This window comes from Gambusia affinis, linkage group LG14 (genome assembly GCF_019740435.1).
Source record: "Gambusia affinis linkage group LG14, SWU_Gaff_1.0, whole genome shotgun sequence".
In the NCBI taxonomy this organism is placed as follows: domain Eukaryota; kingdom Metazoa; phylum Chordata; class Actinopteri; order Cyprinodontiformes; family Poeciliidae; genus Gambusia; species Gambusia affinis.
The window spans coordinates 22345066-22371065 of record NC_057881.1 but is presented as its reverse complement, the minus strand read 5'-3'; the positions used below and the strand labels follow the sequence as shown (position 1 = coordinate 22371065).

At 39.7% G+C, this 26000-nt stretch overlaps 1 protein-coding gene across 1 annotated transcript in view; it reads left to right on the top strand.

The window, feature by feature from the left end:
* Window positions 1-17851: 17851 nt before the first annotated feature.
* LOC122843348 (CMP-N-acetylneuraminate-beta-galactosamide-alpha-2,3-sialyltransferase 1-like) overlaps window positions 17852-26000 on the top strand; it is a 79320-nt gene continuing 71171 nt past the window's right edge. The window contains exon 1 of the mRNA XM_044138014.1: window positions 17852-18521. The gene's annotated coding sequence lies outside the window, so the exon portion shown is untranslated. The remainder of the gene's footprint in view (window positions 18522-26000) is intronic.

Genomic DNA, 26000 nt, shown 5'->3' with positions numbered 1-26000 from the left:
AACACAATAAATGAGAAATTCAACTAACCGATATGGAAATACTTTATTAACAATAATAAACAACTTAAAAATAATAGAATTATCACAAAACCAAAGCCCAAATACTTAAGAATCATGTAGGTTCATATGGTGGAACGCGCCCAAAACCAAAGATATGTTACATTCTGATAATAGTCCTTAGGAAACACACAGAGAGGTATATATATATATATATATATATATATATATATATATATATATATATATATATATATATATATATATATATATATATATATATATATATAATGAAAATTCTCCTATGTTGTATCTGTGTTATTTTGTTATAACAGAAGTTGGGATGTAGTAATTTTTTATGGTTTTTTTTTTTTTGCAACAAGGCGATGTAAATCTGACAAGGAGACAGGAAATGTATTATTAAGAGTGCAGTTAGTCAATTTCCCATTGACTACTTATTAATGAAAGTATCAGAAAAGCAGTTCAGGCTGTAACTGACAAAAATTATTTCAAAGTTTCAAATTAAATTATTTCAAATTTTTATTCGGTCCTTGTGCGCCCCCTATTCGTGCCGCCCTGGGCAACTGCCCATCTCACCAAGTTAACAAACCTGCACTTCTGATGATTTTTGGTAATATTGACATATTTGGAATGTTTTAAAAGTGAAACAGATTATGTACATTAGTTAGACAGAGATGGATTTTTGAGAGCCTTTATTTCTGATGATGATGATGATTTTCTACTTACAGCTAATAAAAACATGACATTTAAAAATCTGAATATTTTATCAGACCAATAAATAAAAGCATTTTAAAATAAAGAAAGGTGTGTTTACCACCTAATTTAGAGTTATTTTCAAAAGGTAATTTTAATCTGACAAACAGGCCTCATCTGAACACATATCCTAATTTATTGAATACGACTGCATTAAATGTATCTACAGAACTTCTAATGTCAGATCAAGTCAAATATTTTTTTTTTATCAAGCTTTTTATGCTTTTTATGTCAAATGATGTTTTGCCACCAGCTGCAGCTTATGAAAATAACCTGCCACCATATTTATGCATCATCAGGGCAGCAAATATTAAAGTGTGTTTACTTTATTGACCCACATGGCAAATCAAGAATGCATTTTCTTTGTGTGATCGCCCCACATGTTGAGAGACTGCTGCTTGTTGGCAGCTTATTAGCTGCAGTCTGATTCTATCTGCCCCTGGTGTTCAGCAGCCACCGACCAGGTGGCTCAAACCCACTCAGCGGCGCCATTAGGCCAGCATGAGGTGCTCAGGGTAAGGTGTATAGTCCATTAGCTGCAATGCTGCTGTGACTCTGCAGGAAGAGAGGACAGGTGGAGCTGGACCATGTCCCCAAACTCAAACTTCCCTGTTTTGGTGCTTAGAGATCTTTCCAGTTTGCCTCCATGCATGCTGGGAGCCTCATTAACAGTGGCAGCACAACATGTATGGATGATGGGTTTGGGTCCTGCTTATTATTGTTTTATTTTTTTAGGTTTTAAATTGTTCTCTTTATCCGTCCCATACAGTGAGCGCGCAAAAGTATCTGCAGTCTTTGAACCTTCTCACATTTTGTCCTGTTGCTTTGTGATTCTGTATGAGAGCAACACAAAGTAGACCATAATTATTAATAACCATTATTTGTTTGTAACGTTTATTTATATATATATATATATATATATATATATATATATATATATATATATATATATATATATATATATATATATATATATATATATATATATATATATACATATATATCATTCAGATTAAAAATCTCATAAGTCCTGTTGAAAATTATTTCAACATTTTAAATATGACTACAATAAAACAAGCAAAACCTCATTTGTATTCAATGAATAATTTAAAACTAATTAAATTTCCAACCACTGCAGGTTCTTGAACTGGGTCATGTGGGTGGTTGCCCAGGGTGCCTGGAATTCGGTGGGTGGACTTGATAAAAAGTAGAAATGGCTTATTTTGTTAGTTGTGCCCTGAACAAATGTTCAGTTTTTATGATTATGCAACATGAATCTCTTGATTCATTTATTTGTGCATCTAGAGCAGAGGACTACAACCCGCGGTTCAGGAGGTTCAGGCTCTCTGGACGTTCTGCAGGGGCTTCTATCATTGCACCAACATTAAGATATTAAGATTTTTTAAAAATGCAGGTTTTAGCGGATTTTCTGGAATCTTTTTTTCTTTTTTGATTTCCTAATTCCACTTGTTATTCGAAAAAGAATTCCTCCAAAACAACCAGTATAATTTTTTTGTTGTTGTTTCGGAAACTATTTATGCTTTTTCAGAATCAGAGGCAGCTACATAAGCTAAGACTGTGCGCCCAAACAAGAACGTTAAGCTCATGTTTGGGCTTTTAAACCATGACGTTTGATCAAAATGAATAAAACTTAAGAGAAAAGAAAGTATTTTTTACAGTATTTTCCACAATGCTTGGTGGATACATTCCCGTGTATATCCATTAATTTAGTTGCAAAAATGTTGCATCTTTGCTTTAAAACCTAATAGAAATATATGTGACAACACATTTTCTAGAGGAGATATTTATAAAAAAATATATTTATTTTTATTTTATTTTTTTTTTTTTTTTAAAAAAAGGACTGATCACATTTGTGGCCCTAATCAAGTTTTACTTAGCTGGAGTCAGAGCAAAATGGCTCTTTTCTGAGCCAGAATAAAATGTTTGTCCTTTCTTCCTGCAAAATTGCACAAGTTTGGTTAAATTTAACGGAGGGTTTCTGTTCATCTTTCAACTTTTACGTTCACTTATTGCTAACCAGACTTTGACTAGACTTTGTAGTTCTGGCTGTGTACTCAGTGCTGTCGCCCTTATGAACAGTGAACATGTTTTTCAGCCTCCAACAAGTTTTTTTTTATCCAGAAACTTCCCATCATGCAACAGCATGTGTCACTGTGGGGGTGGTGTGCTTTTTGTCTGGTATTTTTGCATGTAGGCCAAAAACTTTTGTTGCGGTCTCATCTAATCAGAGTTGTCCCCTGCATCTTTGGCCCTCAAGCCTTGGCCCTCATGTTTTAAACCTGTTTTTGTTGTTGTTGTTGTTTTTTTTGTTTTAGAGCCTGACTCCACTTAGATGTAATCATCTAGTCACATGTTAATCTAAAACTATATTTTGACAAAGTAAGTAACATTTTAAGTCCAGAAACCCATTTTAACTTCTGAATTACTGAATAAATAGTCATGAGCTCAACAACAAAGATATTTATTGGAGGTAATCTGATATTAGTTATTCCACCATCAGGTTATAATATCCACTCAGCTTTCCAGTGTTTTAGAAACCCCTGATCATTCATGGAAAACAGTTTGTTAGAAATGTGGACCGTGGGCGCTGACATTAGCGCTGCAGACGTTCCGCATTCAGATGCTAAGTTAGGCTTGAATATGGAAGCACCATTTGTGCATGTGCTAAAAGAAATGCTTCCAGGAGCGTCATTTTATTTCTTTTATCTTCTTGTATTTCATTGTGATCGTAAGAATAGTACGTAATTAATAGAAAATAACAATAAAAGCCGTTTAATCACATTTTTCTGAATTTCTTTGGCTGCTGTTCTCTGAAAAAAATAAATATGTAAATGTAAAGTAATAAGTTAGTGTTTCCTAATGGGATACCATCCGGTAACACCTTTAGTTAATCTTGTACAAGGTGGGACTGTTCTAAAAAATGATGGTCTCCTTTTGATGAGTCCACTAGAGGGCGCATTGAATAAATAGCTTACGGTTCCGTGAGTCCAATACACAGTTTTCTACTAAATTATAATCTGATAACTAAGTTATTTACTAAAAGCATTAACATTGTTTGTTAACTAAAATAAATAAATGTCACGCTTTATTGATGTAGATTTTAAGAATGATCCAGAAGTTTTTCCTTCAGCGCATGCGCTAATGAGCTAACGGTAGAGATCGTGTAGCGACAAGGAAGGCCAGCTTCTTTTTACAGAGTTAACACAACAACAGTGTGTTTCAGCGTCCCGTCGCCACAGTGGGCCAAGAGAAGCGGCTTTATCCTCCATCGCTGTTCGTGGGTGTTGCTTTTGCGGCAGATTCATGGGTGTACTAGAAACGCTCCAATACAACAGTTCCGGTGGGGAATATAATGCGATTGATTGTGTTTGAATTTGTAATGATAAAATCTATGCAACCAATTAATCAAGATTGACCTGTTAAAGTCCCAGCCCAAGTAAAAATACAATTGAACACTGTACATTCCTTTCTTTTATTCCATACATTATCGCTATATTGTGTTGGTCACTTTAATAGAAAAGCAAATATCGTTCTTTTCAGCATGCAGCACAATGTTGTTTATTTTCTTCTGTCATATTTGCTCTCCAGCATCAGATATTCTCTGCCTGAGAAAGTACCACCTCACACAAGAAGTAGAAAAGGGCTCCGATGAGTGGGTTGTGTCAGGGACACATTCACAAAAAACAAAAAAAATCAAGTCATACCAGCCCTCTGCATTTCTACAGTCATTTTAGCCTTTGCATTGAACATTTATCTAAAGCTGACATGCAGCCTTTATTTCCGAGATGACTGAAAGTGTCTTACGTTGACTGGCTTCCCTCGGAGCCACAGAGTCCTTAAAACATCCGACCCTCAGTAAGATCCTCAGGACTTGTCAGTGTCAGTGATATGTAAAATTTAAGACCATTTGCAAAATGTGTGATTTATTCATAGCGAGGCGATGCATTGACGGTAAGAGATGCTGATGGAAACAGGACCAGAAACGTTTCACCCCCCCCACCCTGAGGACATCATTTTGTCCTTCTCAGTGATTTCTATTAGAGTATAAACCAGCAAGTAGGTGGCACCAGAACATCCCCTTTCTCTTCAGCCAGCTCACTAAAAATAAAGCGCCGTTGGTTCAGGAGGCGGAACTGGAGCATGTTCATGCAGTAGGTGAAAAGTGGATGCTGTCAAGACTCCTTGCTGTCATCGACTGTTTCTGCCTCTTAGCAAAGTCCTGCTGCTGCTGGATGAAAGAGCGTCTCTCACCACGAGCTAAAATGTGGAAAACAATCATCCGTACGGAACAGAAGGTCATCTCTGATGTTCACCGGTAAGTGATTTGATCGAGTTCCTGTGCATGCCAGGGGAGGCTGGCAAAAGATAACCGGAGTCCTTATTTCACCTTTGAGACCCGGACAGGTTACAATTTATCTCAGTTTATTGACATTTGTTATTTGTTTTTGTTTGTACAAAATAATCCATTTGTATTTTTCCAATGTTTCAATATCGACAAAACTATGTAATACAGCAAAAAATACAAAAACATGAGTATAATAAGCTCACGAGCATGCACAACTAAACTCCCATTTACTCTTTCATAGATACTTTTTATAATTTATTTTATCTTGTTACTATCAGAGCCGTGTAGCAAAACGTTGTTCGGTATGTACATTTTAAATGTGCAGATGAACGACATTTGTTTTGTAAAATAAAATTAGCCAGAAGTTGTTTTTCTATGAAATGCCAGATTTACCGAGGTGTAAAAGATTTTGGTCCAGATTGAGACGATGACATCACACAGGTACGGCGGATTTGTCGGCTGCAGAACCATGATGTGATTCCACCATATTCTGAAGGTAACACTGCAAAAAAAACACAAAATCTGATTTTTTTTTTTTTTTTTTGTCCAATTCCTAATACATTGGAAGTAAGAGAAGACTGATTTACAAGTAACCTTTCAGCAGGATACAGGAGCTTAAATTTTATACTCAAGACATTTTTCCAGGTAATAAGTGGAAAAAATTTCCCTGGAAGTAGAACATTTTTTACAATTAACTTGATTAAAAATTTTAATTGAGTCCCAAAACTGATTCTGGTCAGTGAAATCAAAAAATCAACCAAACAGTTTCACATATTTAGGTCATATTATTTTTTGCGTATTTTGTTCATACCCATAATATTAGCAAATATTTATTGACCTGAGAATTTTTCCAAAATTTTTCCTTTGACTTTTGGTCAGGAAAACTCCAGAAGTTCAGCAAAAACACAAAGTCTTACCAAGTTTTACTTTTTGTCCAGTTTCCGATCCAAATATCTTGGTACACAACAAACAAGACAAAACTAATTTACAAGCAACTTTTCACCAAGATACAGGAGCCCGCTTTAAGTCAGTAATTCCTTAATATTAATGAAAAAGTACTAACACCACGGCTGGAGTATTTCACTTATAACACAAGTAAAACTTCTAGTGAATTCTAATCTGTCAGTGGAAGTCGCACATTTTACATTTAACTTGATAAAAATTTTTAATTGACTTCCACCGTTATTTCAGGTCATTAATAACAAGAAATCAAACTAACAGTTTATAGATTTGGGTTATCTTCTTGTTGTGTTTTGTTTTTTAAATGATTTTTAACACCCATAACGATGGCAAAGATTTGTTGAACCAGAATTTTTCAAAAATTTTTTAAACATTTTTGCGCAGGCAGGGCTCAGTGGGCCTCGAGCGTCATGCTGTCTGTCACTATCAACCCACTTCTCTTGTCTCACGCTATTTTAAATCTCTTCAGAGCATTGCTGCAAATTAAAAGCCGTGATTCGTCAGAGTGGCAGCTGCAAGCATAAAAAGACAAGACGGGAAGAGCTCAGCTCCGGTTTAACGTGATGAAACGCTCGGAGAGACGCATCATGTTCCATGGCGGACATTCTCAATTAAACACCGCTAACGCATTCATCCATCAAACATTTAGGGGCAGGAAAATCTAGAGCATGCTCTCTGAAAGCCTCTCCCAGCAGGTAATGGGGGGGAACATGCTGGCATAAACACGGGACGCCGAGGTGCCTCGTGTGCGTCAAACGTCAAACAAAAGACCAGAGAGAGTCTTTTAATTGATTTGCTGGCAATCAAACGGTTGTTTAAACCTCGCGCCGGCCGCTGTGTAAGCCACAGTGCATTACCGCCGTGTGACAAAGATGACATATTTAATTCAAAAGAGCTCCCTACGCAAGAGACGGCCCAGGAAGGGAGCCTCTGAATGTTAATACTGTAGATATACACGGTGCTTTAGAGAGCCGTTGTACCGTCTCGGCAGGAGACTCTCCCGGCTCCCAGGGTGGGCCTCCCCGAGAGCACAACGTCAAACAAACTTTGAAGTTTTTCAGCGATCTGGTAAAAGTGCTTGTTGGGAGCTGCGCAACGCCGCTGCAACCCCCAATGGTGTAAAACGTCAGAGGGAAAAGAAAAAAGACCGCAAGATTCCCACTAGGCAGGATGGGGAGGAAGGGTGTAGGGTGGGAAATGGTGAAATTGATTCCGCGTTGGAGTTGGTCTTCAGTTTTAGCCAAATGGAGGCCGTTCTGTTTTAAAGGGACAGTGTTGTGTTTTCCAGGCACACAGTGCCATTTTGTGGCCATTTTGTTGCACTAACTTTTGTTAAATTTCAGTTGTTATAACAATGCTACATACAATCCAATATGACTTTACTTTGTAATTTAAAGCCTCTGTTCACCTTTTTGGCCCATACCAGAGATTGATGGTGCTTTCACATCTCCCAATAAAACATTGAAGTGTGACCAAAAAAACAAAAATTGATATATGTGGTAGAAATGAACAAGATGAAATAGCACACAGGTGTTTTTTCATTATGACATAATTATACGTTATTAACGTTTTTTAGATTTTTGATCATCTAAAAATTGCATTTTACTTCCTGCTAATTTTTTTCAGTGTTCTGTTTCATCACCAAATAACTCTGTTAAACAGATGCATCCTTCCCCTCTCTTCTACCTGCAGCATCGTAGATCTAGAAAGATCTATGAACGATAGATCATAGATCTATCGTTCTCAGTGGACAAATTCTTCCACTGAGAATTGGTCGAATTGCTTTGTTCTCTGTTGGGTTCGTAACTGACGAGATATCAAGTTCAGCTCGGCCGGACTGGTGTGGAAAAGCTCCCCTATCTACTTGGTTCATTCTGCTTCGTGAATCTGGTGCAGAACATTTCCAACACCTATACATATGGTAAACAGTTGGCAAGTGGAGACTTCACTGCTACTCAAACAGAAAGAAAGATCATGTGCCATTAATTCAGCTTGAGCCAGACACGTTCAGGCAGAAAACACAAAGAGCCAGATGGGGGGGAAAAAATGTAAAATAATGGGAGACAAAAAGAAGGAAAATTGGAGAAAAGCATCACCAGACAATGGGACATCTGTTTCTTTGCGACTTTTAACAAAGAGAAGCTCGGCGTGAAAAACAAATTGGATTAGTCACTCATTTTGCCTTTTCTCTCGTTCGTCCCATTCACTGATACATGAGCTGCATTTCCTGCTCCCATTCATGCTAAACAGCTATATGTAAGAATTAAAACATTAAATTGATGGTCATCTCGTCCAGTTCAGACTCGATAAACTAAATAGAATATTATTACACAGCTGATGGCCACAGGGCGCTGCAGCGCAGAGACACTCGCCCAGATCAACACCAGACGACTTCAGGAAGAAAATATACTTGGAGATCAAAAGTGAGACAAGGCACGACACGCCCTGGCAGATGGAGGAAGGGGACAACAATTTTCTCTCTCCAATCCATTTGATGTTTTTTTTTTTGATTATGACTCTCCATCAGAAAAAAAATGGATTTTAAATTCCTCCTTTGAGACCATTTGTCAGCTTTCCTTAGCCGCCACGTAGCTCTGCAGCTCTCCAGCTGCAAACACGTCTTTCATTCATTTCCTCACAACATGACATGCTTTAGCCTGCCCAATCAACCTGCACCCACACAAACCTGTTCACACAACGTCGGGCAGGCGTAGCAAAAATTGGACGAAGATTTGAAGTAACAGTGCTTCCCAGGAGAGAAGTTTTTTTTGTTTTTTTTTCCCCCTCCTAGCAGGTGGGAATTGATAAATCACTCTGTAAAAAAACACTCCTGTGGTTCCTGCTCAAGTGGTGCTGCTGCCGAACGGCCGGGGCAGCACTCAGGGTCACAACAATCAATTCCCTACATTGCACGTCTTCATCTAATCCTAACTGCACCTCTACAAAACAGTAACATGGCAACAATGCACTTCTATTGGCCGTTATTACGTCTATAAATCATTGACGGGTTTTTGCTTTAAGGTCGATTTGGAGCATCTTCCTGAAGGATGTGATGAGGCTTCGTCTTGGCAGCCGAAGTATTCTTGGTTCTCGGGAAGGCTTATGTGGATCTGTCTCATCTGAGGCGATTTTTCTCGTCTCGTCTCATTCACGAAGGATTTTAACTGACAATCTGCCCGGGGAAGCAAGAGAAACGGTCACTTGCAAAACTGTTCGAACCCATTGCACCGTCTGGCTTTTTGTACCGCCACAACCACAAAGTTTGACGTATTTTATTGGGACTTTACATAGCGCACCAACAAAAAGTAGTGTATAATTGTGAAATAGGAAAGAAGGGTTACATTTTTAAAAAACTTTTTTTTTAAGTTAAGACAAGAAAAGAACTCCTGGAAGATTTTCATGTCTTGCTCTCCTTTCCTTGTTTGTCTCTGAATTTCTGCTCAATCTTTAGCTGCTTCTCCGACTGCCTACTCAACAATCACTCACCCAGACGTTCTGTGCCCGTCTGTCACTGCTTCAGCTCCCTTCATGCATACACAGAACGTGAACACAACAAAAACAAATTTCGCATGTCACCCAGATTTACAGAATTTCCACCCAAATTTCCCAGACAAAGTAAGACAAGAAACGTTCTTTCAGTCTAATTATCATCCTCAGGTCCTCACAAGTTCTTTCCAGTCAACTCTTCATGGATTCCCACCTACAGGTAGAAGACACAAATCTATTCTGAGTTTACACATGCTACTCCAGGAGCTCCAGTTTGATTGGGATATATCAAAAAACCAAACCCATTGAAAAACCAGTTCCCCTCCTCGCCCGTGGTGGCGCTGCACCAAAATCCACTGATGGAGACGACACAAAAATCTTTGAAGAAAACACTGAGCCCAGCGTCCTTATTCACAAAAGGTAAACAAATATAGTGGCGTTAAATTTTAGCAGTTGTAGGATTTCTCTTTCTTCTTTCCATTTCTCCTGCCAGCACTAGACTTACACGTTTGTTTTGGTTGCATTTACCCAGAATGCTCTGTGTTATCGTCCACTTCCTGATTTTGGAGCAGCCTCCGGTCTTCTTGGTTAACACATGAATTTGAACAAAACCAGAGTTCGCTTCAATCGAACAGGTTTGTAGGCGGATCAGAATTTGCGTTTTAGGCCCGCATCAGAGTTTGATTACACATTCACACCTCCCGAAACAAACCGCACTTTCTAGACAAACAAAGAGAAGTTGTATTAAAGCGGACTGACCAGGGTTTACACAATAAGCACCTTAAAAACCACTTACTGACATTTCTTGTATATATTTTTTTAAAAACCCATTGCTCAAACATTAAAGTTTTTGATTGTGATGCATTCTGTCTTTATGCTCCAAAAAATCAACTGGAGCGTCAATTAATGTAATGTCTTGTTGATTATCCTTGATGATTTTGATGATGGCCTTTGATAATTGGTGATTGTGTTATATTTTTATTACCTGAAGCACTTTGAACTACCTTGTTACTGAGCTTAATGTGGCAAAATGTGATAAAGATTCAGGGATACACAGGAACGTTGAGTAAATCAGAACATGTCTTCCAGTGATGCCTGTTTTGAAAATTATCTCAAGAAAGTAATAAACATATTTTTCATTAAGCCCACATTTATACATTAAAATGTTTGTTTGATTTTTAATTAGTCTGATGTAATATTCTAAACTGAAAGGTCAAGTCTTCTTCAGCAGTATGGAGGAAATTATCATAATTAACAGGCTTGAAAAGCCTGCAGGTGATCACTCTATACAATGTGATTCACTTGGTGAACTGAGTTTCTATCATTCTAATTTACTGAATGAGTCTACACATTTGTGTTTCTCATTTCACCTTAAACATGCAGGATCTTTACCTGATGATCTATCAGGAGGAAAGATGAAAGAAATGAATGAAATACGTGAGGTCACTTTGGAGAAGAGAAGAAGAACAAGGCACAAAAAAGAAAATAATAATTAGAAATCCATTCCTGGATATGGGAAATGTTCAAAAGAGCTCTGCTCTATTGTTCCAGGTGGCTAATAAATTTAGAACGCACAGAGAATAAGAGTTGATTTACGCTCTGAATAACAAAAGGGGGAAACGCATACAAATTGGGCCGCGCTCGAAAGTTGAGGATTTGTTGAGGGGAAAAGAAAGTGCTTGTACGGATTCTGGCCCCTCTGGAGAGCGGCCCCGGCGAAGTGGTAATCCCATTGTACTGAGATGAGATGCTGCATCCCGCTAAGTGACCTTGGCTTCATGTGGGAAGGATGATGCCAGAGGGACGCACACATCCTGCTGGGAAACAACACGGCTTGGCTCCGGCGCGGATCGCAGGAAGAACGTCCCTGTGGCTCTCTGGCTGGATAGGGAGCCAATCAGATCTTCGTTTCTATTAGCAACAACAGAAAGGAGAATTTTTTTTCCCCGATTCTCGCAGTTGAGGCTGGAAAGACTTAGAGACACAATATCTGATGTTAGCCGAGCTATGAGAGCTTTGATAAAATTAATTAACTTTTACTTCATTGCTGTGTGACACACACGCACACACACTGCCGCAAAATCAGACACACAACAATTGGAGAGTTGGTACAATGATTCAAAGTCTTTTATTTTCTATTTCTATGATTATCTAGATGTCCACTTTCCCTCCATCTTAGTCATATAGCAGCTCTACAGTTCCATTCAAATGGCTATTATTATGAAAAATCGACTTATTTTAGCTTTACATCATGTTCTGATATTATTCCCTCATCAAAAACAAACCAGGAGTGTTGCCTTGTTTCGTTCATGCAGGTTTGAGAAATCTTTTAATTGCCATGGCAACCATTCAGCTGTGGAAAACGCCTCTGTAGACCTAGCCCCGCCTTCGAGGACTAAGCTCCTCCTCTGAGCTGCAGTTTCCAAGCCTCTGAGCTTCAGGGACTCCCCCGCTCAGCTCCTTCAGACTAGCCAGCAGCAGTTAGCAAAACACCTGATGGAACTGAGCATCTGCTGAGCTCATTGTAGGAGCTACGTCTCAGTGAAAAGCTGGTAAAAAAAAGTTGTGAAAGGGTTAATAGAGGAACCATGTTGTGTTGGAAGTGGAGCTTCAGAAAGAGCAGGAGATTCTTAAAGAGACAGAGGCCCAATTTCAGGGCGATAAATTACAAAGTAAAATTTCCTTCAAGTAAAGGATTTTTCTAACAACTGAACATAACACAGTTACTGAATTGTGCTACAAATTAAAAATGAAACAAAAATATGAAAATTATGAACAGAAGTCAAGAGAAAGAACAAGTCGGAACATAACCGAGCCACTGCAACATGCAAGAAATACTAACTTCTAACATCAAGATGAAAATCTCAGACCTTTCTTCTTGACTTCAGTACAGCGTAGAGCTGATTCCATGATGGCTGTCCAGTTATTAATTGATTAATCCAAAAAACAAAAGGTGCTGAATAAGTTTTTCTTTCTTTTACAAAACCTGAACCAAGACAAGACAAACCTGAACTAAAAAAAGAAAATGCCACCTGAGGATTTTAGTATAGAAGATATTAACAAAGGTCTTTTTGTAGATTTTACATACAAAATGTATTTATATTATGTACAGTTTAACTTAATTACTGCCCTGACTATTGCTTCAGGAAATTCTTTTTCTTTTTTTTGAGTCTGTATATTCCAGTTTAACCATTACTAAATTAGCTGTATGATTATTTCAATATTCAGTCCATCATGAATATAAATTACTAAATATAGTAAATTACTAAATATAAATAATTTTGATTATGCTATTTAACCTTAAAAGAGGGTGGATGTGGGGGGGGGGATAAGTGGGGAAATGTGCCCTGTTTTGTTTTTGGGAAGTGAGGGGAAAAAAGGCTAATTTCTGTGTATGTAAATCTCTAATGTCAACCGTTTTAAATAATCAAAGATGACAAAATAATGCTGATAATATAGAAGTCCCCCGAACCGATTCACAACAGCTGAGACAGAATGCAAAACGAAGCTCTCATGAAGATACAAATCTCGTCAAAGTCGGAGACCTGGAAATCTATCTCCCATTCATCGTTAATTGAACTTGTCTGGACTAACAGTGGGGAGGAATTGTTCTAGCCTGCAGTATTGATTGACCTGCGTCGGGCCTTGAGGGGAACTGTGGCAACGCTGCAGAAAGAGCACAAATTCCACCTCGCCGTCCTTTTTGTAATTACAACCAGACATCACCTCCACTCCTGCATAAAGAATTCATGACCCGAGGACAAAGGTACGCCACTGAAAAGTAGACGAGGCTCAGCTGCCAAACAGCCGATAGAACGATAACTTCAATTGAAAGTTTGCCGTGCAGTTGCCGTGAGTCGACTTCAGCCGTGACAGTTTCAGAACCTCGTAATACAGGTTAATATCTCATCTGTTATCTATCTGCTTTGCATTTTAATACTACTAGGCAAATAATTCTCCAGCATCTCATTTGTTCTTATCTGATACTGCAGCCAGTGTGATATAAACTCCGACTAAATGGCCATTTATTCTCACTTTTAAATACGCAGAAAGTTCTCTGTCTTCTGTGTTTATTTTGTGCTTCATCTTCTGATGCAATTCCACCAGTAAATGTGGTCTCTGTCTCTTTAAAAAATTACATTTTCAGGAAATCAGTGCAACATAGTTCCTCTATTAACCCTTTCACAACGTTTTTATTAGCTTTTCACCGAGACGTAGCTCCTATAATGAGCTCAGAACATGCTCAGTTCCACCAGCTGTTTGCTAATTGCTACTGGCTAGTCTGAAGGAGCTGAGTGGGGGAGTCCTAAAAGCTTGTAAGCCTGGAAACTGCAGCTCAAACGAGGAGCTTCGTCCTTGAAGGCGGGGCTAGTTCCGGGGGTGTTTTGCACAGCTGTTTGGTTGCTACGAGAGATTAACAAATTTCTCAAACATGCATGGAAGAATCAAAGCAATGTTTTTGATGAGGGAATAACATTATAACATGATGTAAAGCTCAAAAAAGTTTACTGTCCCTTTAAACATTTGCCTCGCACTGACTTTAGTTGCTCAATAGTTGGAAATGTGGCCAACAACATTGCCGACTTTCAACCACAAGCAGACTACAATTCTAAAACTGTGCAGCTACTCAGGCTCATCGTTCACGGCTCCTCCTTCTGTTTGCTGATTGGCCCGGTGGAAATGTGTCCTGAGAAATCCGACTCAATGGGAGAAATCCCAGACGGATCACTGAATCGCGATGAGAGTTGAACGGAATTGCGTAGGAAAGAAAAGTTCAGGCTCACGTTTTGGTTTTCTTTTCTTATTTTTCCTGTCCTCAGGGATCCTCTGCACTTCAGGAAATGAAAAGATGTGCCCTGCCATGCAGCAGGTTTATTTTTAGGAGGTGCTAATTAAGCACCACCAAGTTTAGCTTCGTGATGGGGAGGACAGAATGGCCAGTTGGTTCAAATGTTGTGTAATTTCTTTGAGAATAGAAGCATAGAAACATCCGTTATCGTCCCACAAGGAGGACATTTCTGTGCAACAGCAGCAAAGTGACGCGCAATAAAAACACTTACACAAAAACTCAAATACTAAAACACAGAATAAATAATTAAATAACATTTTATTAATTTACTTGATGCTTACGTTTCATTATTGGTCACCGTAATGACTAGCTACAGTCATTGTAGTGACCATTATAATGACCTGTCTTGCTCTTTCTTTTTGTTTAGTAATTTGTCAAAGTTTGTCCTGTTCATATGTTCTCTTTTAAGGACCTGTGACATTTCTCAATTTCTTCATGTTTTATTTTTAGGTAAATAAAACCCACATTTCTCAAAAGTTACTAGTGTCCTCAAGCCTTAAATTTTGTTGCTTTTGTTCATTACAAAGGCTGAATAGAGGCGCGCATCACACTTTTCTGATTGTAATTTGTGAAAACCATACATGTAACCATCTATCTATTTGTAATTTAAAATCAGCCATGGCTTACTGTTTCTCTGTAAAAAAAAAAAAAAAAAAAAAAGAAAGAAATAAAATAAAACTGCAATACAACACAACCTAGTATGTCAGATTGCAACAAGATAAAGTGTAAAAATATTTCAAGAGCCCTGACTACGTTTTGGGGATTTATTACAACATTTGTAGCCTTGAGAAACACGTAGCTATTTCTCATCATTCCATCTTTTTCTCTCTCTTTTTGTTTTGACAAAAATAGCCAAGAAAACTGGTTTGGTTTTCTTGTGATGAATAAAATGTCCAAACTTTGCTTCTAGAGAAAAGAAGGTTTCTTGTTTTTAGAGTAAAACTCAAGTTCACTCGCAATGAAACAAGCTTTATTACGCCAACATAAAGAGACGAGTTACTCATTTTCTTAAACCAATGGAAGCTGTTTTTCCCAACGGGGATTTTAGAAGCGTCCGCGCTCTCAGGGTTTGTCTGACAACAGAGCTGTCGACTCATTTCTCTCCACTTGGAGCTTCTGTCTGACGATGCCTTCGCTACAATCAATGTCAGAGAGGAATGAGATTGATTTTCTCAGCCCAATCAGTCGTTATCAACAGCACGCCTGTCTGACTTAAACATCATTTTAAGCCGACATCGAGGTGAATCTCGCTAACGCGTTTTTTTTTTGTCAAAGGGCGGTACGAGTGAAGCAAGTTGTGTTTATCACGTCGCTCCGTTTCTGGTTCAGCAGCCATGCTTGAAAAGAGGTGAACAAGCTGAGAAACAAACAGCGGATTAAAAGGCTTGGACCGCACAAAGCTGAGGCATCTGTTTACAGAGCGTCAGGTCGAAGGAGGCAAGCATAGCCAGGTTGCGTTCATGTGCTCCATCCCACAAAGCAGCAAAAAATAAAAAAAGTTATGTAATTATATTTTTAAAACTATTCACACACTTGGATGTTTTACTGTTTTTATGGCTTTTACATAGCGATCATGAGCAACAAAAAAATTGCTTTTTTTTTTCTTTTTGAGAAATTAACACAAAAAAAACTTTAATGCCAAAGGGACAACTGAATTTTACCAAATAGTGACTATCGAAAAAATTTTGTTGTACTCCCTTTGAAGGTGCGTTACGTGATGATCATAAAAAAATCTTTTTCATATTTGTTAAAAGATCACCATGTTGTGACAGATAATCTATGAAAAGATCCAGCTCCTCCCTGAGCTCCTATTTCTGTCTGAAGAAATGCACCATTCCCTGACAGATACAACCCATCAAAGCCAGGAGGCGGGTCTTAGTGCTGTCAATCAATCTCATGTACGCAGCGCTAAATGTGTTAACGGAGGGGAAACAACTTAATATTACAGGATAACCGTCCATCTGCCGTCATTGGTTGGTCATGCTAACTAACCATAGCTTTCACAACAACACCGGGATTGACAGCGCTAAGAACCGCCCCCTGGCTCTGATTGGTTGTTTCTAGTTAGCACTAGAAGAAGGCAGAGGACATCATTTTATTTTCACAGGTTATCTCTCTCAAACCATACTGTAACAACATATATATATATAGATATATAATCAAAAGTTGCAAACTGCCTGTACACTGGCCTTGACTCAAAAAAAGCTATCTTTCTGTAAATTAATCCTACATACAAAAGGACAGCATTAGTTCAAATATAGCTGATTTTATTTCTATTTACCTGATGACTCTGAAAGTACTGAGGGGGTTAAAGAGATCTGCAATAAATCCATTTCTCCCTTTAACAGCAGTAATCATCCTGGGTTCACAATTGGTGCCAAACACCATGGCAACAAACATTACCATATCTGGCAGCACAACGGCACATTGTGGCCAAAAGCACGAGAAGAAAACAAGATTCTGCATACAAGCTCCGCTTCTGCTTCCCGGCTCCCATTTTCCCCGGCCTGTCTCCGTTTTCCCACGCAGCAAAGACGCGCTGCGTTCCCCACTTTCCCCGATGCAGATGTGGCACCAGCGCAAGCGGTGCTCCGACGTGCACGCTCAGCTGACTTGTTAAGGACCTGTGCAGCCAAAGCGCCAACCCGTCTGCTGAACTTAAGACGGTTCAGCAGCCGAAACCACACAGGAAATGGTGGGGAACTTATCTACATGCAAACAGGGTGTTGTACAGGCTGCTGGAGAAATGTTGCTCGTATATTTAAAAGAAAATTTGACACGAGTGTCATCCTTGACAAAATCGTGTGACCTTTTTGAACTTTATCCATTAACTTTATTATTTAAAATATATATATATATATCTTATGATTTTTCTCACCTTGAAATTAAAGCTAACTTATATTTTCTTCACCTTTTTGGAAAACAAACATACAGTACTTTGAAAGAGTAACCTACCACCTTGCAGGGGTTGAAGACAAATGCACGCCACACTTTTCAGATTTTAATTTATATATAATTTTTTTTTTTTGCCATCTTCAGAATTTTTAAATAAAATTCCAGTAAATACAGTAAGGTTTGTGGCTGTATAGCTATAGAAAAAGTGGAAAAAGTTCTCAGGCAATGCCCACTTTGCCAGAGCACAAGTCTCGGTTTTTCTTTGACAACATCTCAGATATTCTCCTCCGAAACCTTGAAGTTGCAAGTTTTACACTCCAGACAGATGAAATCTGATATGATTAATTCAGTAGCACCTGTTAAGAAAAATAAGTTTTCCCCTCATAGCTTCAGGACATAAAGGAACATAAATAAATAAATAAATAAATAAATAAATAAATAAATAAATAAATAAATAAATAAATAAATAAAATTGATATTGCTGGGGGCACCGGCCAGCCCAACAGGTCCGTCTCCTGCAGGGCCTCAGTCTGCTATGACTGAGTGTCATTAGCTTGGTGGAGTTTACCCTGCTTACACTGGCTGCCTTTAATCCACCAGTCACCTCTGTTATCCTATTAGTCAGCTGCACTGATGGAAAACAGCTGCAGCGATAGCGTGAAGGTGGAAGGAGGGAGGTCACTGCAAGTAAAGACAGATCATTCTTTAGGTTACTGTCACTAAACTAAACTATCACCAATGAAGCAAATTCAGTTAGAAATCAGCTGCGGGTGACGTAGACCGGGTGGGTTTGTTTTTTCAGTGATCTGAATAGGCGGATTTCTGACTGAATGATCAGATGTGAGTGAATGGTGAGGATGCTGAGGGGCGTAGCGGCGTCGTGCCCCTCATGGTCAGCCTTCAGGAACTAACCCGCCCGCCACTCACTGCCTGGGCGCGGAGGGAACAGCAGCGCCGCTCTTCACCGCTCTCTGCCGTCCTCCACCTTCGCGGATAACAGGAGAGGAGGCGCAGCCTGCTTCTGCTCCTGCCTCGCGAGGGGAGGGAGTGAACTTGCATTCAAACAGGCGGTTCGGAGCGCGTGCTCTCGCTCGGGCTGACTCGCGCCTCCAGTCCGCTCCACGCGGAGCCTCCGGCGGCTACGGCGCGCCGACAAGTACCGGGACACCGCTCGCCGCTCCGGAGCGACTTCAGGTCAGTACCGAAACCAGAACGCGTGCTTTGACACTTTATAGCATCACCTTCTTTTCTAATTATAGTTTCTAATCTGGCTGCGTTAAACTGAGAGGTGAACACGCGGGATTAAAGTCTTAGTGAGGATGACCAGGTGTTGAACCGTAACTTTCCTGACTGATCTGAGCAGATGAGCAATTTTAAACACCCAGTGCGGCAGCTGCCTTCCTGTCTGCATGTTTGCCTTGTGCTTTTCTTTTTTTTTTTTTTACCACCTGTGTTTAGCCTGCATTGAACATGTGCTTATTATTTTAATTACTCGTATACTTATAGGCACATGAAGTTATTTTAAAGAAAACCAAATCATTCCGGTTTACCTACACTTTTCATATCAAAACCTAGAGGTCGGTGGCTCCAAAAAAAACCATGATTTAAAAAAAAAAATCTTTTGTTTACTTGGAAAACAATGCACACCAATCATTTTTTAATTTTTTCTGTTTATCGTAAAAATGTTGTCAAAATATTTTGTAGATTATCTATAAACTTTATCTAAATTCTGTCCTAGAAGTTTGATGAGATATCATATTTAAATAATTATTGGTAATACGAGTATCTGCAATACCTCTTGGTTTCGGATTGATATCAAAATATGCAGCACTTCATGCCTCTATCAAGTTTTTTCTTTCCCATTCTCAAGTGGACATTTGTCTCAATCCTTTTATGCTTAATGTAAAAACACAAATGCAAAAGTTTACTGTTGGAATCTAAATTGTTCAGGCTTTATGTTAAGGCAGCTGGAAACATCAAAAACTAGAAGGTAAACAGGAAGGAAGGCAGGATGGATGACAAGATATATGACGGACTATTGGATGGACGAATGGACACACTGATGGAATAATAGAGGGACAAACAGACAGATGAATAAATTGATGCCAATGCTTTTCTTCTGTTGGATGCAGAGGTGGGTAGAGTACCCAACAACTGTACTCAAATACAAGTAGCAATTCTTCAGCATCAGGTAAAGGTAAAAAGTAATCATCCAAGAAATTAGTTGTGGTGGTTGTGTCATGTGATCAGGATGTCTTGGACCTTAAGAGTTTTTCTGCGTACATACCACATTGAAAAACCTGTTGCCCTTCCTCTGTGGTGGCACTGCACCAAGGACACTGGGCGGAACTTCCTCCTTCACAAAATGTAACAAGAAGAATGGATTTGCATCACAAACACCACAAGCTAATTCTCCTGCTAGCACTACTGCCACAACTTTGTTTTGGTTGTATTTAACCTGAATGCCCTCCCCTGTAGTTTGTTTCCTGCTTTTGGAGGAGTCTCCGGTTCACTTGGCATTCACATGTGCATTCGAATCGCACCACAATTCACTTCAACCAAACCTGAGTTTGGTTGAAGGGCCAGAGTTTGCTTATTATTTGGCCCGCATGAGAGTTTTGATTGCGCATTTACATCTCCCCAAATGAGCCGGACGTTCATGGCAACCAAACTGGAGTTCGATTAAAGCAGACTAATCAGAGCTGGTGTGAATGCGCCCTTGGTGTCCTTCTACACCTGTTACCTTCTTGACGTGATCTCAGATATGCAGGGGGGAAAAAAATGCATTGATAATAGAAAAAGTGAGAACTTTATAGCATTTGCATCTGGAAATGCAGGTTTTTCTACATTTTCTTACTCGTATAAACCTGGAAAATACCTTCCCAGTTCCAAACTGCATGGGAACCCTGAGTGCCTCTGTCTAACTAGACAAAACCTTACCTCAGACTTCAGTGTTCGCTGTGTTTCCTTTGGTTTACGTCGGTGCAACTGTTGAATTTACAGCACACTGTGAGCTCAGAAGAGAGATTTCTCTGCACTAAACACTTTAGAGGAGCTGGATAGGCCCCTGGCAGGAGGCTCATTAAGAGCAACAAAAAGATTTCCTTTGATATATTCTCTTAATATGTCATAAACATTAATCAGTCTTGCTTTCATGGCCTGCAGTGTCCCATGTGTTGATAAATTCCAAGTTTATGGGCTTGGAGTTTTGTTGTGATCCCAGAGATGTCATTTCCTAATGAAGGCGTCCGCAGCTTGTTGCCTAGTTGTTGTTTTTTTCTTTTTCTTTTATGAACAACAAGCCGGTGGAATAAAGGCGCAGAGGCCCTGGCTCATCAGTTCTTTAATCTGACTGGATGGGATGACCTTGGGTAGCTGAGCTGCAGTGTTTAGAGCAGCCGGGGGGCAGAGTTGTACGGCAGAATTTGATTTGGGGGGGGCTTCCTGCTACCTCTGCCCCTCGTTTAAGATTGGTGCAAAATTCAACTTGTACAACCATATTTTTCCTTTACAGATAGAAACTAATAGAGTCAGCCCCTGGGTTCTCAGAAATAATTATCTGGATTTACTATTACTATTAAAAGGAACTATTTAAAGATATTAATTTGCATCAAATCGATCCAGTGACTCATTCACTTTTGGCCAAATTTTTGTATTTCTTCTTCTTCAGACTTTTATAAAGGAAGCTTATTTATTCTATTTTATTATAGAAGGATCTTTTTAATTTTGCCTCAACATGACGTTTCGTTGTCATCAATAGCAAGTTCACAGACAAATGGAAGCACACATAAAATAAAGCAGCCATAATAAAGTAAAACAATTGCACAACTGACTCAGAGGGACACACTTTGATGAAGGACAGTAGAGTACAATAAAATTATCACTATCGTTCCACCGTTGGGGAAAATCAGGCAAGTTAAAGGTTAATCGAATCATTTGTATTCAAACTAGGATTGAAAAATAAACACAGAATAATATACTGCACATATGGAACAAATACGCATTGAACTGGGCACGGTCCCTACACCTGCCCATTGGTCTTACACATTATTATTTTAGAATTATGATGCCTGTTCGTGCAACTCCACATTTTTGCAACTTAACATTTATCACAAATCGACGATGGGCTGCAGGTGGACTGCCCTCGCGCCCCCAGCACCGAGTTTTCTGGATACTAAGATTATTTATATATATTTTTTTTTCTTGCCTAAAAAGAAAGAGAGCATGTGCCTTTGAAAAATGTTACTGTAATAAGAAAAACAGTGTAGAGTTTGAAAATTACAATCTTTACAACTGAATTTGTGCTGCTTCATCCGTGAGTCACTCCATGGGATTCATATAATTGTACTCTTTGACAAGGTTTTTGTTTTTTTGCTAAAGTTTGAACTTCTAAGGCTGAGAACTTAACATCAGTAGAGTTATGGAGTACGGAATCGACAAATACCCAAAATTAACAAGCGTTTCACAATTTCATAATTGGTGCTAATTGTGAAAACTATAGGGTGATCCCTGGGGTTGCTGCAACTGATGGAACCAAATTTTGGATGCATGTTTGTTAGCAATTAGCAATCGCAATTGGTTACGTGACATGCGATGGGGGAAACTATTTTAAGAGGAAGGCTCTGCTGATAATTGCCGCCTCAGCCAGACATAGCTCTGTCTTTCCTGAGTGCTCTAAAGATTTCAATCCAGAGGGGAATGTAATTCCTCTGAATGGCGATCCTTTTCTCAAGCTCTTTTACCGCGTGTCACAGTGAATCATGGCAACTTTCACCAGCTGCCAGCCAGATGAAGACGCATTGCGAGGCAAGGCCTGATGAAACCGCTCTAGCGGCGACGCCGTCGTTTCCACTTCAAAGCGCGCCGGTGCTGAACGGAAAGTATTCCACACGCGAGTGCCCAACGGCTCATTCCAAAGTTTCCGCGGGTTTCTCATAACGATCCGACTTCCTGCTTTAAGAGCTTTCCTGTAAGGTATCTTCCTTTGGTCCTCGGCTGCCGTAGCGTGAAGGTTGAGTCCAAGTCAGCGCTGGCTTTGCTGTAATCAGTTATTCAGTTCTGCCGTTCAGTCTCAGACAGAGGAATCCCCGCGGCTCACCACACACCCAATCAGCCTTTTAAGTGCGCGGCTTTACAGTTGTAGGTCTTCGACCGAGGCTGCAGCAGAAAAATGTTTCCAGGCTCCAGGGGGGATTTGGTGGTCGGCAAGCCTCTGCAGCTTGTACAAGTATACTTCACCAACTGGGGCCTCTTGGCTCAGTCACAAACCGTCTTTTCTTCCTTCAGAGTATTCCCTTCGGACATCTCTCTGCCTTTTTGATTTGCCCTCTGTTTCCACTTAACAGTCCTGGCTGTTTTCCAAGAAACACCTCAGCAATAGTCTTCTTCTTTTATTTTTTATTTTTTATCCTTTCTGAAAACCTGAGCAGACTGCACAAACTCTGCGGGGAATGCATGGCATTTCCTTTGTGTGAGCATTCACAAGAAAAGAAAAACGTCCTCAGCCACATTTTTCCTCAGTCGTGAAGTTATCGCAGATGATTGCTAAATGACAATTAAAGTCCGTCGTCCTCCGCCTGTAGAGAATCCCCACAATTGCCGCCTTAATCTTTCCCGAGCGTAATCAGCCGTGTTGAGACAACACGTCGGTCCTGCAATTAGGCTCGCCAGATGAAAGTGTGGCGATTTATTGGCGGCGGCGGTGGCTCGTATGGTGATGCTTATTGGCAGGTGCCTTTTGGTGGAGGACAGTATGACTATTGCCAGCTTCCGCTGTATGTAAAAACCATGTTATACCCCTCTTGGCACCATAACCAGAGATATTCTTTTCCTCAATTTGAATTTTGATCAGATCTTTGTTGAGCAACTCCTTAATTTGCTGAGCTGATTATTATTTGGCCAAGGCACTTGCAGTAACTAAAAGTATTTACATCTCGATGTCAGGTGTTCTGCAATACGATGACACAAATTTAAAAGCTGCTGGCATGATCTCCAGTCAAAATCTTGTATTTTATTCTTTAATCTATATTGTACCTCTGGCTCCATATTTATTGTTGTGCTAGAATATGAATGTCCACCCTATTCTCAAGACCTTTGTAGTTTCTATAACAGGTTGTCTTCCAGGATTGGTCTGTTTTATGTCAGTCCATCGTCCCGTCGACTCTGACAAACAACCCCCTCTCTACTGAAGGAAAGAAAACCCTCAACACGATGCTACCACAATTAATGGTGGAATGAGGAAGGTGTGAGGATAGGGTTAGTTTTTGGCAGAACTAATCCTCCCTCGTGCCAAAGAGCTCAATTTTGTTCTCATTTGCTTAGTTTCCTTGATGACTTGTTGGCAAATTGCAAACAAGACTTCTTATGTCTTTCTTTGAACATTGGCGTTTTCTCAAGACTCTTCCACGTAGAATTGCGTGACTAATAATTGTCCTAACTTGATTTCCTCTCATGTGGATGGTCAATCTTTGTAGTAAATTAAGTAAGTGTGGAAGTCTTGGTTGAATGTCTGATTTTTCACGCTTGTTTAGGTGTCTGTTCAGTGGACTGTGTTCAGTTGGGGACCAAAGTTGCAACATTTTACAGTTTCAGGTAGCGTGGTTCACTTTCACACCGGACTGTTAAATGAACTGCCCCAAGTATCACTGAAAGGAAGCAACATGAAAACCATAGAAGAAGACGCTGAGCACAACTACCTTCTTCACAAAATATAAACAAAAATGGAGTGGCATCAGATTTTAGCAGTTGCAGGAATTGGCTTTTATCTTTCATCCACAACTGGCTCAGGACAAGCCATCTCTCCCTCTAGAACTATAGTCTGCTTTCTGCTTTTGGAGATGTCTCAGATCCACTTTGAGTTCAAAAATGTATCCAAACGATGCCAGAGTTGACTTCAACCAAACAGAGGCCCAGGTTTTTATGTGGACCAGAGTTCGCTTGTTTTGGTTTGCATCAGAGTTCGATTGCGCATTCATACTGTTGCAAATGAACCTGACTTCATGGGCAAATGAATTAGTTTGACATGTCTTGTTAGGTTAGTACTTCTCAAAATACTCTTTCCATTTTCAGACGGCAGTCTGAACAAGCTTGGGATATTGTCTCACAACCTGACGCTGCTTTGATGTGTCCGCCATATTTTGTGCTCTAGATGAAGCTGTCGTGAAAATCCTCTTATTGAAAGGTAGAAACACTGAATCAGTTGCACAGAGAAATGCGCATTTGTCTTTAAGATATTTTATTCAAGGGTCAACAAAGCTTAGACCGTTGAGAAAAGACGAGAATGAAGAAACGTGTGTATATGTCACTTTTTTTGTACATCTTGTCACGTACACAAATTCACACTTCCCTTAAAGAACTTTCCATCTCAAGCATCAGCGTGCATAAGAAGAAGAAGTCTGACGCACATCTGGTTTTGCACCCGACACCATTGGACACATTTCAACCACAGATCAATATGATAAAATTTTTACAGTAAATAAGTACGAAGTGTGTCACCACAGAGCCATTTATAGATTGGTCCTCTGGTTGTTATTTAGGGGTGTTAGAGTAAAGTGGGCTGTGAACACAAACTGCATGATTTTTTTTTATTTTTTTTTTTAACGTTGTGTTTTTGTATGTTAAAAGTTTTCTTCCTCCCAAATGCGCACTACTATGTGTTGTAGCTTCAAACATAACCCTGTCGTCTGTGGCTGTGATGTGACACATGGGGTGTGAATACTTTTCACGGGTCTCTGCACTCTGAACCGAGTGTCGCCATGACTGCAAAACGTCTTCCATGCTAGTTATTCTCATCACTGTGATCTTGAGAGGCTGGCAGTCTCGGTGACCTTGTCAGGGGAAGAAAATAAATGCACTCAAATAGGGACTCCATCGTATGTGCACCACTTCAGACGCTCAGCAAGGCCACGTAAGGTTCTCTGCAGGGTTATATCTGCAGACTGAAACAGACTTTGGCAGCGGGCTTCATGGGTTTCCTGTTGTTGGGTTGATTTAAAGGCGAAGCTAATTGTTATGCCTCCGAGGTCCATTGGTAATTAGAAGTTATCTCGGGCCGCTTCTCACATGGTCACCGCTCTAATTGGCAGTCGAAGCTGCGTACCACCTGGCCCGTGCCTTCAACCCGACAAGCGCTGCCGGCGAAAGCGACGGCATCGGCCTCACGCAGGGACGCCCTCTCAAAAGACGAAACGCAGCAAAGAGGGAGAAACACAAAGAGGAAAAGGACAAAGAAGTGACAGAGAGGCGCATTGGGCTGCAGCCGCTATGAGCCTCTTTAAATAATTTTTGTTTATCGACAGAGAAAACATAGAAAGGCTAAGAGGTTTTAGACAAATAATTTGATAGAGGATGGGTATTCACAGAAACTGTTACATGAATGACAAACTTCTAAGGTGCACATTATTTGTTGATTATAATTGAGACAGAAGCTGATTAAAAATCAGCTCGAGCCTCAGATGTCGGGAGTAAGAAGAACGTTTTCTATGGATTAATTCACACCATTAGGACTTAATTCTGAGGAAGGAGAGGTTAGGAGAAGAAAAAAAAATGAAACCAATTTTATCCTTTTGTCAAACAGAGAGAAACCATCTGCATTCACATCAGCAGCATGCAGCATCTCCATCTGTCAGTCTGCATAGTGTCACTTTCCATAATGGCTCAAGTCATTTTTTATTT